The sequence below is a fragment of the Alligator mississippiensis genome, chromosome 1, assembly GCF_030867095.1.
Source record: "Alligator mississippiensis isolate rAllMis1 chromosome 1, rAllMis1, whole genome shotgun sequence".
NCBI lineage: Eukaryota > Metazoa > Chordata > Crocodylia > Alligatoridae > Alligator > Alligator mississippiensis.
Genome location: NC_081824.1, coordinates 37,981,421 through 37,998,191, shown reverse-complemented (window position 1 = coordinate 37,998,191; position 16,771 = coordinate 37,981,421). Strand labels below are relative to the sequence as shown.

Here is a 16,771-nt window from a genome sequence, read left to right as displayed (position 1 = left end):
GATTGAAACAGGAAATAATTGGGATGGAGGGAAGAAGTAAGAAAAAAAGAGCAAATTATGAGAAGGAACCAAGGTGTTGGTGAAGAAATGGGAGTAGATAAGCAAAAAAGAGAAAGCCAAGAAGTCAGTGAGAATGCAATGAGTTTAAATAAGGAATATAGTGTGGGAGGCTAAGACTGGGAGTTGTGGGTGGTAGGAAACATGGGCATTGGGTGGATGGAGTTTGAGAAGGGGAGCAGATTGATTTTCATCTAACCAGGGAGATGAGAACTGGGAATTGTTGGCACTGGATTTATGACACAAATACCTTGTTGTGGGCAGGCCCAAACCCTCAGTCCAACCATGACCTCTCCATTCAATAATAGGCAAATTTTACTGATACAGAGAGATAGCAGCTAAGAATAATGGAAACAATTTTATATCTACCAGTCCCTGGGCTCACAGAGTCAAGGTACATCTGACCAGTATGCAAGCTTCACTCTTAGGTTCTCTCTTGAATGTCAGATGTCAGCAGCCTGGAGGTCAGAGGCTTTCCCAGTGGGGGTAGGGGAGGCAGGCTGGTGGTGTGCCCTCTGTCTATGGTGGCCTCGGGTTCCCCTCTCAGGGACCCTTTGCTGCTCTGAAATCCCTCTTTTTGTATTCTTTCTCCCCTTCTGATGACTCTTCATCTCTGGGCATCATTGATTGGTTTCCCTGTGGTCATCATACTGTCCACCTTGTGTCCTGTCAGCATATTCCTTTGTTTCACAAACCCATCACATGCACACATCCTAATTTGTTTGTTTACCAGTTTATCCTAATTTGGTCCATCTACCAAAACTGGAAATCCCAAGGGCTTTGCAACTGGTCACTGTGACCTGGCCAACCCAGCAGAGTCTCTTATCTCTGTTATGGAACAGTGTGATACATGTCTTCAATTTCCCATCCTGTGTGTCTCCTTGCTGCTTGCCTGTGTCAAACACAGTGGGCCTTGAAGGAAGCCATCATAAACAGGCTTTTAGAAATCAATTAACCCTTGCCATTACCCTGGACCATTGTTCTAATCTACTTTATCTACAAGACAATTCCCCAAAACAAACCTCTAAATACCATTTTTTAGCCATCAGGAATATCTGGGCAAGAAGTATATGCTATATAACAAGCCTTACGCAATAGAGATTGAGACTGGGTAGGTGCACTATGGCCACATTCTAAGCAGTGAGGTCCTCCATGTCATACTCAGTAGTCAGGCAACCAGCCTTTCCCTTGCAGAATGATCCAAGCAAGGTAAAAGAATATAGTAAAACATGACTTATAGGGAAAAGTTGAAAGAACTAGGGTTATTTAGTTTGGAGAACAGAAGTCTGAGAAGAGCTTTGATAATGGTCTTCAAATAAATGGAGGGTCTTTATAGAGAGGATGGAGATGGGCTTTTCTCTGGATCCATAGAGGACAGGAGTTGAAGTAGACGAAATTCAGGTTGGAGATTAGGAAGAATTTCTCACTCTGGGGGTGGTCAAGCATTGGCCAGGCTGCATAGAAAAGTTGTGGAACCTCCAGTCTTGGAACTTTTCAAGAGCAGGTTAGACAGACATTTGGTTGAGATGGTTTAGTCAGGGATGAATCTGACTTGACTGATACAGTGCTGGGAGGAGGGTTTTGTGAAAACTGTCAGGGATACTCCTCTGTACCAGCTGTTTGTGCTTGGCGGGAAGCCTGTATACCTCAGCACTAATATATGTTATGGGTTGCACAACATGTCTCCTGCATTCCTCTGGCAATATATGATTGCAGTCCAGCAGCATATCTGGCAGGACTAGGATTAGTTCCAGTGGAGTTCAGTCCTGCTTCTCCACTATGGAAGGAAACCTTGTTTTTCCATCTTATGAGGAAGCAAGCCATTGAAAGAGCTCTGTCAGCCCTTCAGCCATTTGGAAGAAGCCTTCTTCATTGTGTCTTGCACTTTTACAAATTGTCAATTGTCTTTATGTGCCCAACCATGTCAGTACTACCCTTGCAACACCTGCAGTATATTGAGGTCTTAACAATACAAAAATCTCTGACAGTGAAAAGTCAAATGGTGAGGACTCTAAAAAAGACAGCAAACTTAACATCTAAAAAGGCAAAATGCTTATGCCATTAAAATCAATATGAATTTTATCATTGACTTTAGTGGGATCAGGCTGGCTGCACTGCTGAAACCTTAATCCTTTTTATATTAAATTCATTATAAACCTACACTGCTAAAATTTAACTGCAGTGGTCAAATAATTTTCAGTCTACTGTAGAAAATGCTGCTGAGAGCTTCCAATTTGCTGCACAATCTAGGAAGTTTGCTGCAAAAAGCAGGTTGAGTTTGCTGTGGACCACATGGAAGTTTTGCTCTATACACTACAGGCCGGTAATAGTAAATGTTTGTTCCATATTCCAAGTAATTTCATCTGTAAGACAGGCAGACAACAGATGATGTATTTGCAAACAGATGTCTCTACAAGCCAGACTTGTATTTCAGCCATTTCTACTTTCCATTTATGGATTAATTTTCATCAAGTACTAAAACTTCAGCATTAGTGCCAACTTTTACAGTAATTTTAAGCAGCTTTTAACATTATTTAGCTTATTAATATTTTATTATATGCATTTTATATTTTCTTTGTGCAGCATCCTGGGGTGCGTGCATGAAAAAGGCTTTCTAAATATTAATGTAATTGATTATGTTTACTTAATGTACAAGTATTAAAAAAAGAAATTATACAATCAAATTATTCCATTATGTACAACATATTACAGAGATATTTGTTCTGCCATTAGAGGAGAAAATGCTATCTGTAGATATGAAATAAGTATAAAGAGTACCCTGACATGGCTAATACAAAATCTGAAATGCTGAAGAAAGTCCAGGAGAAGAGAGGTCCAGGTTATCAAAGAACGGATTGAAATGAAGAATAAGGAAAAATCAGAACCTTTGTCAGCCAAGACTCCTAGTTCCAATAAATGGAACGAATAGTACAAAAGTGGCCAGGTGTTTGGCAGAATGAAACGTGTGATGTCAGAAAGGTTGAGACCATTGGTGAAATAATTGAGGAGGAACAAGGAGGAGAAAGGAGACAGGAAATGTTGAAGTAGAGGCCTATATGGTCATAAATTAGAGAAAGACTAGATTAAAAGGATTACATCAATAAATTGGGTATATAGAGAAGACTTCATAGATTCATAGATTCATAGATGTTAGGGTCGGAAGCGACCTCAATAGATCATCAAGTCCGACCCCCTGCATAAGCAGGAAAGAGTGCTGGGTCTAGATGACCCCAGCTAGATACTCGTCTAACCTCCTCTTGAAGACCCCCAGGGTAGGGGAGAGCACCACCTCCCTTGGGAGCCCGTTCCAGACCTTGGCCACTCGAACTGTGAAGAAGTTCTTCCTAATGTCCAATCTAAATCAGCTCTCTGCTGGCTTGTGGCCATTGTTTCTTGTAACCCCCGGGGGCGCCTTGGTGAATAAATCCTCACCAATTCCCTTCTGTGCCCCCGTGATGAACTTATAGGCAGCCACAAGGTCGCCTCTCAACCTTCTCTTGCGGAGGCTGAAAAGGTCCAGTTTCTCTAGTCTCTCCTCGTAGGGCTTGGTCACACACTTCATGGTGTGGAGTAGGAGGATCTCTCTGGGATGTTTAGTCCCTCTTTTAGAGGGAGCTAAAAGAGAAGGAATGACTGATGTGGGCAATTTAAAAACACTGCACAAATCAGAGACATAGGTACTGGCACAACTGTCAATAATGTTGGCCAAAATAGGTGCCTCTCCACTGATCTAAATGGGCATTTGTACACATGCTTGTGCCGCAGCACTGGGCACTTTTAAAAGCTCCTGGCACTGACTGAGGTGCATGCAGTTGTATAAGCGGCGAAAAGCACATCAGCCCTGAGAAAATGGTGGCGGTGCACTTTTGAACTAAAATACTGCAATGGTGTTTTCATTCAAAAGCTCACCACTACCATTTACTGCACACTGATGTGCATTTCACCACTCATACAACTGCACACACTGCAGTGCAGTGCGCACCAGCTCGCATGTGTAGCAGACTCGATTAATTGCAAAATGAAAACGTATGTGTATTACTGCCCAATAGAGATACTTAGGTCTCATCTTAAGTCCATTCAAAAGAAGCAAGATCATATTGTAGATCAAAATGCTGGCATTTCTCATTTCAGCTTTTTACAATAAACATTAAAATTTCACTCATTGAAAAATATTGGCAGTTCCTTTATTCCTTCAATGAAGTATGGAGTTTTTAAAGTAGTAAATGGCAGAGGCTGTTTGCTTTCTGTACATTAGCGTGTTTAGTCAGTTATGGTATCTTCCATGTCAACATTAATTAATCACAAGCAAGTCTGCATGAGATGAGCAAGAAGCTGAAGATAACACCTGAAAAGATCTCAAACATTTTCCCCCTTCTCCTTCCTATTACAGTTTTAGAATTTAAATTATAAATTTCAATAGTTTCCTCCATGCTGAAGGGGCAAAAGTAGAATGATCCTGATACAGATATCACATAACTCTATTTTACATTTGATTTCAGCAGATGTGAGAAATAGGATAAAATATTCCAAATCAAATCCTATGCTGTATTTAAATGTCAAAGATCTACCTATGCCTAACCAGGCCATCAAGCTATTGTGATGAAGAAGCATTAATTTGTACACACAGCTTTTGACAAAGTTTACACATATCTTGTTCTTTTACTATTTTAAAGTATATTTTCATATATGTGCCACCACTTCACTATCTTTGACAGTTTCTTTCAATTTCTTCCCTGTTTTTTGGGAATTGGCTTATAGGTATAGATATATGCATTATAAGGGATCAAGATGGGCAGCAGGGGTTAAATGGGTTTCTAAAGAGCTTGGGAGACACACACACAGCTTCTCATGGCTCTGGGAGCGGATGGGCTGTCTAGCACAACAAGGCCAATGGATGGACACAGCCTGAGAATTGAGGGAGGCATGCCCTAACACAAGATCACAGCCTTCAAGGCAGACAGATTGTCTAACACATCCTGGGAACCAAAGTATGTACCATACTTTCCATAACACAAGATAAGTGACACCAACAGCAAGGCCTCAGAGAGCAGGGGAGCCTATGTCCCGGCTTTAGGGGAACAAACCAAATCAGGAGAAGGCCCAGAAGGCTACATAGACATGTGACCACATGAGACAGCCAACCAGAGATAGCCATGGATGAAGACTCATCAGGATTCATCAAGGGGGAAGGAGAATACAAAAGCAGAGACTTGAGATTAACAAAGGGTCCCTCCTGTCCCTCCCTGTCCCTCCTTCTCTTCCTTGAGAGGGGTCCCCATCCCCATCCCTGTCATCCAGGAAGGGTCTCCGAGGCCACTATGGACAGAGGACACACACCAGCAGCCCATCCCATGCACCCCACTGGAGGGGGGCTGTGGGCTTTGGCATCCCACCTCCAGACTCCAGACACCTAGAAGAAAGAGCCTCAGAGTGGAACCTGCTTCCTGACCAGATGTAGTTTGACTCTGATGACAGCCCTAGGATTGGTTGATATAGAACCGCTTGATTGTTTGTATTGTTGCTTTTTGTTATCACTCTGTATCAATAAATTCACCAATTATCAACTGGCAGGTGGTGTGGTTGGTCTGACAGCTGTGCTCACACAAAGCAAAGGTATAGGGGCTGGGTTTCTAAAATCCAGTGTCAACGGTGCCATAAAAGCATTCCCAGAGAGACACACAGGGTGAGCATAGCTCCACACATGCAAATAGAATCCACACTGTGTGTAAGAGCCAAAAATTGCAGTTATGCAGATATGTAAGTGCCACTTAAGCACATAAAAGTGGGCTAAGATTTATTCTGAAGAATCTTAATAGAGATAAAGCAAAAAACAAAAACAAAAACAAAAAAACCCCTCTGGATTAATATGTAATAATTTACGAATCACTAGATTGTGCTCATATAATGTTTAAGACTTATTAAACTGAGTGTACAGGTATTTTGATCTTGATACATGTTATTTGTGATGCACTTCTTTTTTGTATAAGAAGAAAAATATTGATGTATTGTAGGGGTGTCAAACTATCTGACCCCACAGGCTGGGTGAATGGTGCAGGCCCAGTACATACAGTCCTCCAGTCCACATATGTCCTGAACTGGCCAGATTGTGCTGTGTATGATTGAGCCAGAAAGCAGGAGGGGTCCATCAGCATGATCCAGTCTGGAGGACAGGCCCTGCACCAAGGTTGTTGCATTTCTTTCTATGCCCTAAATGCAGCAAACATCGCAGACTAGCAGGGGGAGGTGCCCTGTCTAGCACTGGCCCTGGACTGACTGAAGAACAAGAACTGACATAGCTTGTGCTATGTATAGCACAAGCCTTGCACCTTGTTCATGGGGCTGGTCTGGCATATTTCATGCCCAGCATGTGGGTCAACTCTGAGACCCAGGGGCAGCATTTAGGGCCAGATGATGGGACTCCAAGGGCTGCCCTGATCTTTGACATCCCTGATGTAGTTCAATGTGTTTCACGTGATAGTGGAAAATATTCTTCAGAGTGAGGGCTGGGTTTTTTTTTCCTTTTTTCCTACAGATAGGGCCATCTTGCCTGAAAAAACCTGGTATAGCCAATGTGGACACTTCCTAGAGTTTGAGGGCCTGGAATATTTCAGGAAATGTGCGCTGTATCCTATGGTTTTATCAAGGCCCCTTGGGCTTAAATTACTTGGTTATTTTTATGGATGAAGAATTACTAGGTCACAGATACCTACTTTATACAAATTGTACATATATTGCTGTCAGAGAAATGCTTGCTATATGGCTGTATCCTAAGGGCTGTAACATGAAAGAAGATATCTGGCCATGGGTTTTGTTGGAAAATTTTTTTTATTTCTTATTTCTCCCTAAAGGTACAGTGGCTGAAGGGAGACTGTAACATAATTTTGCATAGAACTATTGAGTTGGGCTGTGAAAAATGTTTGTCCGTATAAATCAAACCTTAAACTGCATTAGTGTAGTAAGTAGCATGACTATTTTCTCTTACAAATCATTCTTATCCCAGGGAAATAACACAGTACAATATTTGCTCTTAATTTAATACCCCTACATAATGCTGCCCGATTAATCTTACTTTTAGAGCGGGTACTTTTACCACTTGTACAATTCCCCAGCTGTACAAAGATTCATGTATGCAGAAATTATCACCAAGAACTTATATTGACCTCTCTCTTTATAAACTGGTAACAAATAAAAATGAAAGGTGAGCCAGGGAATTTGTGTGACTATTTGAAAAGGGAAGATTATGATGCCTTACTCTAGAGTCAGACCCCAGCAGGTAGATTTCTGGATATGTTTATATTTTGCTTTATAGTGTAAACTGTGCTGCTGGCAATGCTTCTGTCCAATTAATATTTTATAATATATTTTAGAATAAAATCCTATCATTAAACATTCCAAAAATAGAGTTGGGGGCAAATTGCAACTTGAAATTGGACTGCACCAGTTTACTTAAACACTGTGAAAACACTGTAAGACTTGTTTGTTAATGCTATGGGGGACAGAAGGGTTATAGAACTGTTTTTATTGTTACCGCCTCTTTTTCTTTTCAAAAGCCTACTTGGCCTAACATAAACAACAGCTATTATTACTCAATAACAGCCACTAAACTAGGAGTTCCAAAGGCAGAATTATCACTAAGAAAATTTCTTTAAAAAATCCTAGGTATTATTATTAGTAATCATTCCCCACCTCCACATTGTTTCTTTTCATGTGCTAAGAAAAAACAAACCCAAAGGCCACTGAAGCCAACAGAAGGGCATCAGTTGACTCCAATGGCCATAGAACAGAACCTTTGACTAGCAGCTCTTTTTGTGCAACCTATAGAGCACCTGCCATTCTTTGAGTATTATTCAATGGATAAAGAGATAATGTAAGATTATTTCAAAGCTAGGCTTTGGTTAATTCAAAACATTTATAAATCTTGGGTGAAGGTTTGACAACACTGGGTTCCAATTAAAACCCAGAGTTTGGGGTCTTCAATTAAAACCTAAATAAGGCCTATTCTAAAATAAAAATCAGTCTTGTAATGAAAGTGTTATATAGCTACATTCTGGAAGGACCATACTCAATGTAATTTTGATTCTTTCAGTATAACTATACACCCCATCCTTTTTTGTCATTTCTAAAAATATAGGGCACAGATCAATGTTATATTATTAAGGAGATAAGGTATCTTATCAGAGTTAGAAACTATTTAAATCAACTAGCCTTTATCTCTACCATTAATTCTTGTCTTAATTAATGATCTGCTAAAAATACTACATAGACCCTTTATGGTAATGATGTTAATCTGTATTCAAGTGTCTTTCTATAAAGCAAGACATTCATTCCTTTCTTGCTGCAGGTATAGGAAAAGCACACAAAGGAATGCTCTATCTCTTCACATGGGTGACATTACGTATCTGTGTTACTCAAATTAAGAAAATTTGAGACTGGAAATTAGTAAAATCCTAGTATATTATAGTATATCATACATTATGTCTAGCATATCATACATTATTCTCAATGTATTAGTTGCCTCAAACAACTTATAGTCTAGACAGATCTTTAGCTGTGGTAACCTTGGCAGAGCTTCATTCAAGTCAATGCAGTTTTTAGCTTTGTGGATTTACATCAAACCTAGTCTAGCCCAGAAATGAAAAGAGAATAATCTGGAAGTTTGGGTTTCTGTAATATTATCACTGTTAAATCAAAGTCAATTTGCACAAGCATTTTCAAATACAATCTTTTAGAAGTGTAAAGATGGATGAGTAGAAGGAGGTAGCTTGTCATATCAGAGAGGAACAACAAAAAAGAACCATTAAAATGATTGAGGGAAAAGGACTTGGAAGTTGAGGGTTTACGTAAATATTTGAAATGCTACAAAGTGATTTAGGAGACACAATTTTTAAATTTATTTGTATAGGTATTTAGACTCCTAAAGGTGCAAATAGGCTCCTAAAGGGATTTTCAAAAGCACTTAAAAAGAGAAGATGGGCACTTTTGAAGTAAATTGTGCAATTACCACTTTATATTAAAGCAATGAACCTATGCTAGGTGTAGTGGAGTGGATATGCCAGTTTTTCTACATGAGGGAGAAACCATAAGCCACCTATTTTAACCTAAAGTAATACTTTAAACTTTTTGGAATTTAAAAATTATATTTTGTAATAGTGCTCCATGTTAAGTCAAGGAATATGTTAGGCCCTGGAATATAGCTATAGGTGAATTCCTCAAATAAGAATTAATTAATAAAAATGCATCTGATTGCAAATTCATGAATAGAAAAAGGGCAAATCAATTATTCATTGCAAATAGTTTATGACAAATTAATTTGTTACCACAACAGTTTTCTATTGGTACAAGTGCTTTACCAATGACAAATAGCATTGCCAAATAACGTCAAGGAAGTATCATGACCGTCAAGTTTCACTACGTCATATACATCCCTAATGAACTTTCCTCTGATCAGGCGATTACTTCAACTATAGCTTTTTAATGGCATAGATTTTATTTACAGCAGGAATACTCTTCAAATTGCAGATATTGGGAAACACATGCACTAGCACAGTAGTGTAACTAAGGGTGGGTGAGAGCAGCATCCACCCCAAGCAGTAGGATGGTGCCAGAATTGCCTGCAATCCCTGTGGAGTCCTGGAAGCATTGCCATGCCAGAAACAAACAGTTCCCAGCTGCTGTTGCTTTAAGAGCAGCAGAACTAGGGCAGGCAGAGCACAAATGGTAGCAGCTCAGCTGGGACTATTTAAAAGCTCCCAGATGGATATGGTGATGCCCTTCCCCCCATACTACTACTCCCATGCCTGCTGCCAAAACCTATGCCCTGCACCTCCTCCCGCTCTCTCAGAAACTGTATGCCCTGGGCCCCTCTCCCCGCCCCCACCTCTGCCAGTCTCAAAACTGTCTCTCTCCCCCTTCTCTCCCAACAAGTTTTGCCCCAAATGCAAACCCAGCTTGATATGCCAGTTCACTAGGGTATAAAGTATAGGACAATATTTAGAAAGAGAAAGACAACATAACAGTAAAAGCCAGGGAGCCAAAAGATTAGGGCAAGATGGAGTCTTAAACCAATCAGCTTGACCTGGAAATGTGATTAACATAAATAAGTAGCAGCAGAGAATGTCTTCTAGATTTGAAATATTATTTTATTGTTGGTCTTTTTATTCTACATATACCACTGACCTGGAGGGACTTCTATGGAGTAACCAGACCATTGCATATCCATTCATTCCTTGATATCACCATTGATATTTTCAACAATGCCATGCTGTTGTGATTTACAATTTTTAATCACTCCCTTTGTCAAAATCATTTTAATAGACAGTGGATCAGTTCTTCAGCTGGTATATGGGCAGGGCTGGATTCAGGAGGATGCAGTGATGCAGTTATACCACCTGTGATTCCTGCTGCACCTAAACTTTGAAGCCAATAGCCGGGGGGAGGCAGCAGCATTTCTTTTCAGGCAGTGCTGATGGAATCAATTGATTTCATGGCTCATTATAATGTAACTGATTCCTGTTAATCTCAGGTGCTAATGACCCACTTTCCATTGTAATGGTCTTGTTGCATTAATCAAGTTAGCTTTTCTTCTGTGGTTTGTGTGTTTATTAGACATTTCTGGTAATATCTCTCTTCCGTTTCATATTCCTATCTTTAATTCTAGCTGAAAACCCTAACTCAGTGTGCGGGCCGGGGGCGAGCCGGGCCCGTCTTTGCGCACGCAGGCTGTGGCCAGCAGCCCGGGCACGCGGGGCCGGAGAAGACCGGGGGCGAGCTAGAATTAGTCACGGACGCGTAGTGGTTGATTTAAAGATTGTTTACTTACACCAAAGATGGTTGTGGTGTAGGCTGGACAGTTTCCAGGTTCAGCTCCGCTTAAATCCTCATTAGAGGACTACGACAATTCGTTCTTTGCCCCGGAGTTATTGAAGCTCCGCGGGTTCGGTAGTTTCTCGTACAGGAAGGGATACATCTAGGAATTTATCGGCAATGGGGAGAGGCTAGAGGCTGTTCGTTCTTTTCCCTGGAGTTGTTGAAGCTCCGCGGGTTCGGTTATCAGGCCTCTGTTGCCTTTTAAGAAAAGCGTTGGGTCCGTAAGAATCTGCAGCGCTCAGAGATCTTCACGCTCTCCCTCTCGAACTCCAATTGCTCTCTCTCCAACTTGGGCGGAAACCACCCAAGCCCTTTATACGGCTAACAAGCCAATCGCTAGCCGCCACGTGTGCATGTATTAGAATCGGCCAATAATGTGGCACGAATTCTCATACAAATGGCTGGAACTCCTTGCACCGAGCATTTTCTTAGATGTAAAAGAAATGCACCATGCGAAGAAAGCTTCAAATTGGCGGGAAATTCTCCGTTGCACCAGGGTTCTCTTCTGCAGCAGCAAACTCCACCGTGCAAAGAAGCTGCAATTTAGCGGGAAAAATAATTTAGCAGTGTCGAAGCACACACAAACAAAAAATCACAACTTTGGGTTGTGATACTTAGGTGTGGTAATATTAATGCAGGTGAACATCAACTCAAGTGTGAAAATGATTGATAGTGAAGCATGGGATACACCATCAAGATGCTCAAGGAAGCTAGTTTTGATATTACAAATCTGAATAAGAGATGTACATTTAAATACAATGACTACAGGACTAATAATCTTTTGATTTAACATATAATCTAGCAAACTAGTGTATATTCCAGTAAAGTTATATTCATTTTTGCTTTCATCTTAAACTGAATATGGCCCCTGGCATACTAGTGAAGCTTCTAATTTATTTTTACCTGGAGAAAAGTGTGTCGTGTTATATGTGATGTTGCACCATACCATCTGCACCCCCTTTTTCAAAATTTTAGATCCACCCATGTCTATAAGTACAGAAACAAGTTATGTGGCAGAGGGCTTCTTAAAAAAAAAAAAACAAAGACTGTAGGATTTCTCAGTACATTCAGCAAAGAGCCCAGAGTGAAAAGGCATAGAAATCTCATTCTACAAAACCTAGATTGGTGCAACTGTATGAGGAAGTATGTTCTGCAAGTGCCCCTATTATGCCTTCCCTCTGAACACTTCCAAGTGAAGCATATTTCATAGTGAAACTAGACTGTTCAGCACTAAATTAATACCTGGCCCTATATTTATAAAAGTGGACTGATCCTGCTTGTATGTAGTTGATAGAGGTTTTCACACGGACAAAAGGAGAAGCAGAATCAGGCAACCATGCTCAGCTTTTCTTTGCTACTGCTGCAGTTGGAGGATTGAGCACAAGTTAACTAGAAAACAACCTTCCTAGTGCGTTCCTTTTGTGCCATCTTAACACAGGTACATAAGCAGGAAGCAAATGGAGTGCAGGTACCATGGTGTATTGAACTCCATCAGAATCAGTATTTTCCATCTGAAAAGTGAGCAAATTAACAGACTTAAAAAAATAGGCTAGCTTTGGGTTTTGTTTTAGTTGGTGGTAGTGGTGGTGGGTTTTTTGTTTGTTTGTTTTTAACTTTACAATAAGGATTACAAATAATATAGAATAAGAAACCCAAAATGCAGAGATTGAACAAGTATCCTGTGTCCCTTTAAGGGCATAAAGGGTGTTTACAGAAGTACTCTGGGAGGTGGGAGAAGGGGCATTTTAGCACTTTAATTAGCACGGCTCTGAGAGCCATGCTAATTAAAAATGCCTGGAGCATCACATGTATCCAAGTCCCCATACTGAAAAATGGAAGCAGGGTGCTTTGAACTAAAGCTCGTCAAACAAGGTTTAGTGTAAACTATCCTGCCACCATTTTTCAGCACAGGGACACTGATATAAGTGACGCTGTAGCCTGCTGGAGCGTGGTAATTACCACGTTCCAGCAAACTTGGTTAATCAAGTCTGCTCTGATGTGCTGTAAGTACAGAGCATTGGAGCAGCCTCCCTGCATGTATATAGGAGCCCAAAGGGTTTGCACTAGTAGACTAAAAATCTACCCTTATTTACTCTAGTAACTCTACTAGAGTCAGTCATGTATCTGGAGTCAGTCAGACTTGTAACTTGTAGCAAACTCAATGATATATTAATTTCTTTTCTTTTTTTTCTAGGCACAAGTTATCTCTCATTTTTCAGAAAAACATTTCCATTCTCTGTTTCCAGATACTTCTCTTAAACAGGCATTATTTGTGCCACTTGCACTAAATTTTAGTTCTCATGCCACTGCCCTGAATTTAGAAAACTAATTCCTATTGATTCCAGTTGAAATAAAGATCCCCCATCAGATACATGAGACTGGAGACATCCAGGATATTGGATACCAGAGGGAAATAGTATATCATTACGGTCCAGAAATGAGAACAAATGACAAAAGTTTAATTATTCTCAACAATCAAATCACTGTTTTTCCCCACTAAAGCAACATATGAACTTGTTCAATATTAAAATATCTCAGTATCTTATTTTTATGACAGACAAGGTTCTTTGGGTAAATCTAGTACCTTTTATTAGACCCATTTAAATAGTTGGAAAAATTCTTCCTAGCAAGCTTTGTATTTTTATTTCTTTATTATTATTTTTATTTGTGTTGTTTTATTTATTATTTATTATTATCATTTTTATGATAGACTCAATATTGGCTTGTTATTTATCCATCAAACAATGATCAAATAATGATCAAATAACATCAAAATCAAACAATGATCAAATAATATCCTTTCCATATAAATACAGAAAGACTTTAGGTGACTTGTGGAACCTATAACAAAGAACTGCAAGTTAATCTCTCATTCTTTTATCTCCAGATGTGACATAGCACATACTTTATCACACAGCACCATCTGTAGTGAAAACTTAAGAAGTACAACAGGGTTTTACCAAAAACTAAGCCACATGATTTTTTTTGAATACGCTACTTGATTGGGACTGTATTTTGTTAATTGCAATCAGCTTAATTTGTTTCATCATATATATACACTGGTTAATTTATAAGGTACAAATCTAGCCTACCTTCAAATTATACTGGCAGTTTCTTATAGTTTGCCACCTCTGACAGGTACCATGTCCCCTGAAACAGTCTTACAGTTGTGAGCAGCCCAAAAATTTCAGACAAGTTAAATTACATCCCACTGCGGTGCACAGAAATGCACCTGGGCCAGCTTCATGTATCAGTGTCATAGGACATGACATTTAGAGGTCTCATGATTAATTCATTTAATCCAAGATGTGGATAATGGTGATGTGACCCACAGGGGAGAAGTAAAGCCAGTCATTTAGATAAGCCCTAGAGCTAAGAAGAAAGTGAGGCCCCCTGATACTGCAGAGTTATCAGAGATTTGTTCCTCAAATGACATTTGAAAAAACATGAGGAATGAGGAAACACCAAAAGAGATGGGGAAAAACAATTTGCTAACCAGTGAATTTAAACAAGAATGGTGTTTATATAGTCATACCTTTTGTGCTACACGCTAACAGTTTTTCCAGGGAATACTTGAACCATAAGATTGCAGTTGGACAATTCCCATAAACCATCGCCTGGGGATGATATAGTGCATTGTTAAGGTGTCTCACCACAACTCTTTTTCCTAAAATAGATACATTAGATTGGCCTAAGAAGCAACAAGTGTAACTGAAAGTGGAGCAGATTATGAACCCAGGCTCCCCTCACATCAGTGATAAGGTGTCATGGGATCTAATTCATGATTCCACAATTGCATCTCCAGCCATGCATGTGGGGCATGGCAGGAAGTATGATTGTATGGATTGCACATTAGATCCCATTGTGCCTCTCCTGCATATATAGAGGGGTTCTTAGTGTAGCGTTGCCTAAGAAAAAATGATAATATTTTTGGAATGGAGGGGGTACATTCTTTAAAATTTCAAGATACATAAATAAAAGGACTTTAAACAAACTACTTAATGTTAAGGACTGGATAAATGACCTTACAGTCATTACATTTCATCACAAAAAGCCCAATAGATATCAACGGAAGACGTTTTAAATCAATTATTATACTTTATTTATGTCAAAACTGAGATTATTTCAAAGCAATGCTTAGATCACAGGTGTTGCCATAGATTCATAAAAAGTTTTCATAGATTTCATAGACATTAGGGCTGGAAGGGACCTCGGAAGATCATTGAGTCCAGCCCCCTGCCCCAGGGGGCAGGAAGTAGCAGGGATCATAGGATCCCAGCAAGATAAACATCCAGATGTCTTTTGAAGGCATCCAGAGTAGGTGCTTGAACCACCTCCAGCGGCAGTCTATTCCAAACCTTGGGGGCTCGGACAGTAAAGAAGTTCTTCCTTATGTCCAGCCTGAAACGGTCATGGAGGACTTTGTGACCATTCAACCTTGTCACCCCTTGGGGCTGGAAGGGACCTCAGAGATCATCAGGTCCAGCCCACCTGCTCAAGGCAGGAAAAATTGCTGAGGCCAGATGACCCCAGCCAGGTGTGCATCTAGTCATCTTTTGAAGATCCCTATTCCAGACTCTGGACACACAAACCATAAAGAAGTTTTTCCTAATGTCTAATCTGAAGCAATCCTCTATCAGTTTATCTCCATTATTCCTAGTCTTCCCCTGGGTGCCTTGGTGAATAGGTGTTCTCCTAGCCCCTTGTGTTTGACCCTTATATACTTAAAGGCTGCCACCAAATCCCCTCTGAGTCTTCTCTCCTCCAGGCTGAAACAGTCCCAAGTCCCTCAGCCTCTCTTCACATGGTCTGTTCTCCATACCTCTAATCATTTGTATGGCCCTCCTTTGGATTCTCTCCAGCTTCTCCACATCCCTCTTGAACTGAGGTGTCCAAAACTGGATGCAGTACTCCAGCTGAGGCCTTACCAATGCTGTGTACAGCAGGAGGAGGTCTTGCTTGTGATGCATTGGTTGATGCATGCCAGAGTGTTGTTTGCTTTGCCACCTACAGCATCGTACTGGTGGCTCAACTTCATTTTAAGGTTGATCACCCCCAGGTCTCTTTCAGTTGTGGTGCTGGCTAATGTAGCACACTACCAACCCTGTAAGTATGTTGTGGGTTATTGCTCCACAGGTGCAGCACTTTACATGTCCTGGTGTTAAATATCATCAGGATTAGATCTGTCCACTATACAAGCCTATCCAGGTCAGCCTGTATCCTCAACCTGTCTTCCAGTGTGACCACATTTCTCCATAACTTGATGTCATCTACAAACTTTGCCACTATAACTTCCATACCCATGTCCAAATTGCCATGATGTTTTTCTGGCAGAACAGGGAATTAGTGATGGTGTGTTCATGTCCCACTCCTTTGGTTAAGAGTAGGGTGCCACTGGAGTTAACTTTTCCCGCTCCTTGTTTGTCAATAGTTCCATTCCAGAGATTTGAGTCCCTTCCAACTCTGGTGTTCATTGAAATCACTGAGCAGAATCAGGCTATCTTCCTCCAGAATGACAGAAAGGACTTGGTCAGGGTTGGCATAGAATTCCTCCTTGGTTTCACTAGCAGCATCAAGAGTCAGAGCATATGCACTGACAGTGGTGTTACCTGAGTTTGAGACAAGATTTCAGTGGGGTGAGCAGAGTGGATCCTAAAGAGAGATGCTCAGTTACAGTTACAGCTGCTGAATCACACTCCTGCCTCATACAAATGCTAGATGACCTTCTTGTAACTGCTGCCTTCATGCTAGTTAGTAACTACAAGTTTCTAGGCTTCACAATCCTGCTCCCATCATCACTAGCTGGTTGTCAAAGGACTTGAATAATGTGCAAAAGCTGTTTTCATGG

At 40.5% G+C, this 16,771-nt stretch overlaps 1 long non-coding RNA gene across 5 annotated transcripts in view; it reads right to left on the bottom strand.

Annotated features, from left to right (window-relative positions):
- The window catches only part of LOC109284386 (uncharacterized), a 243,873-nt gene that overhangs the window by 130,320 nt on the left and 96,782 nt on the right, over positions 1 to 16,771 (bottom strand). The window contains exons 7-8 of one of the 5 annotated variants that reach the window (XR_002091830.2): positions 14,459 to 14,540; positions 10,853 to 12,434 (exon numbers count right to left, since the gene is read on the bottom strand). The exons of 1 other annotated variant lie outside the window; for it this stretch is intronic. This is a non-coding gene — a long non-coding RNA (uncharacterized LOC109284386). Of the gene's footprint in view, positions 1 to 10,852; positions 12,435 to 14,458; positions 14,541 to 15,001; positions 16,533 to 16,771 lie in introns of those variants that run through there. 3 more of the 5 variants (XR_009463083.1, XR_009463084.1, XR_009463081.1) reach the window with 3 other exon arrangements.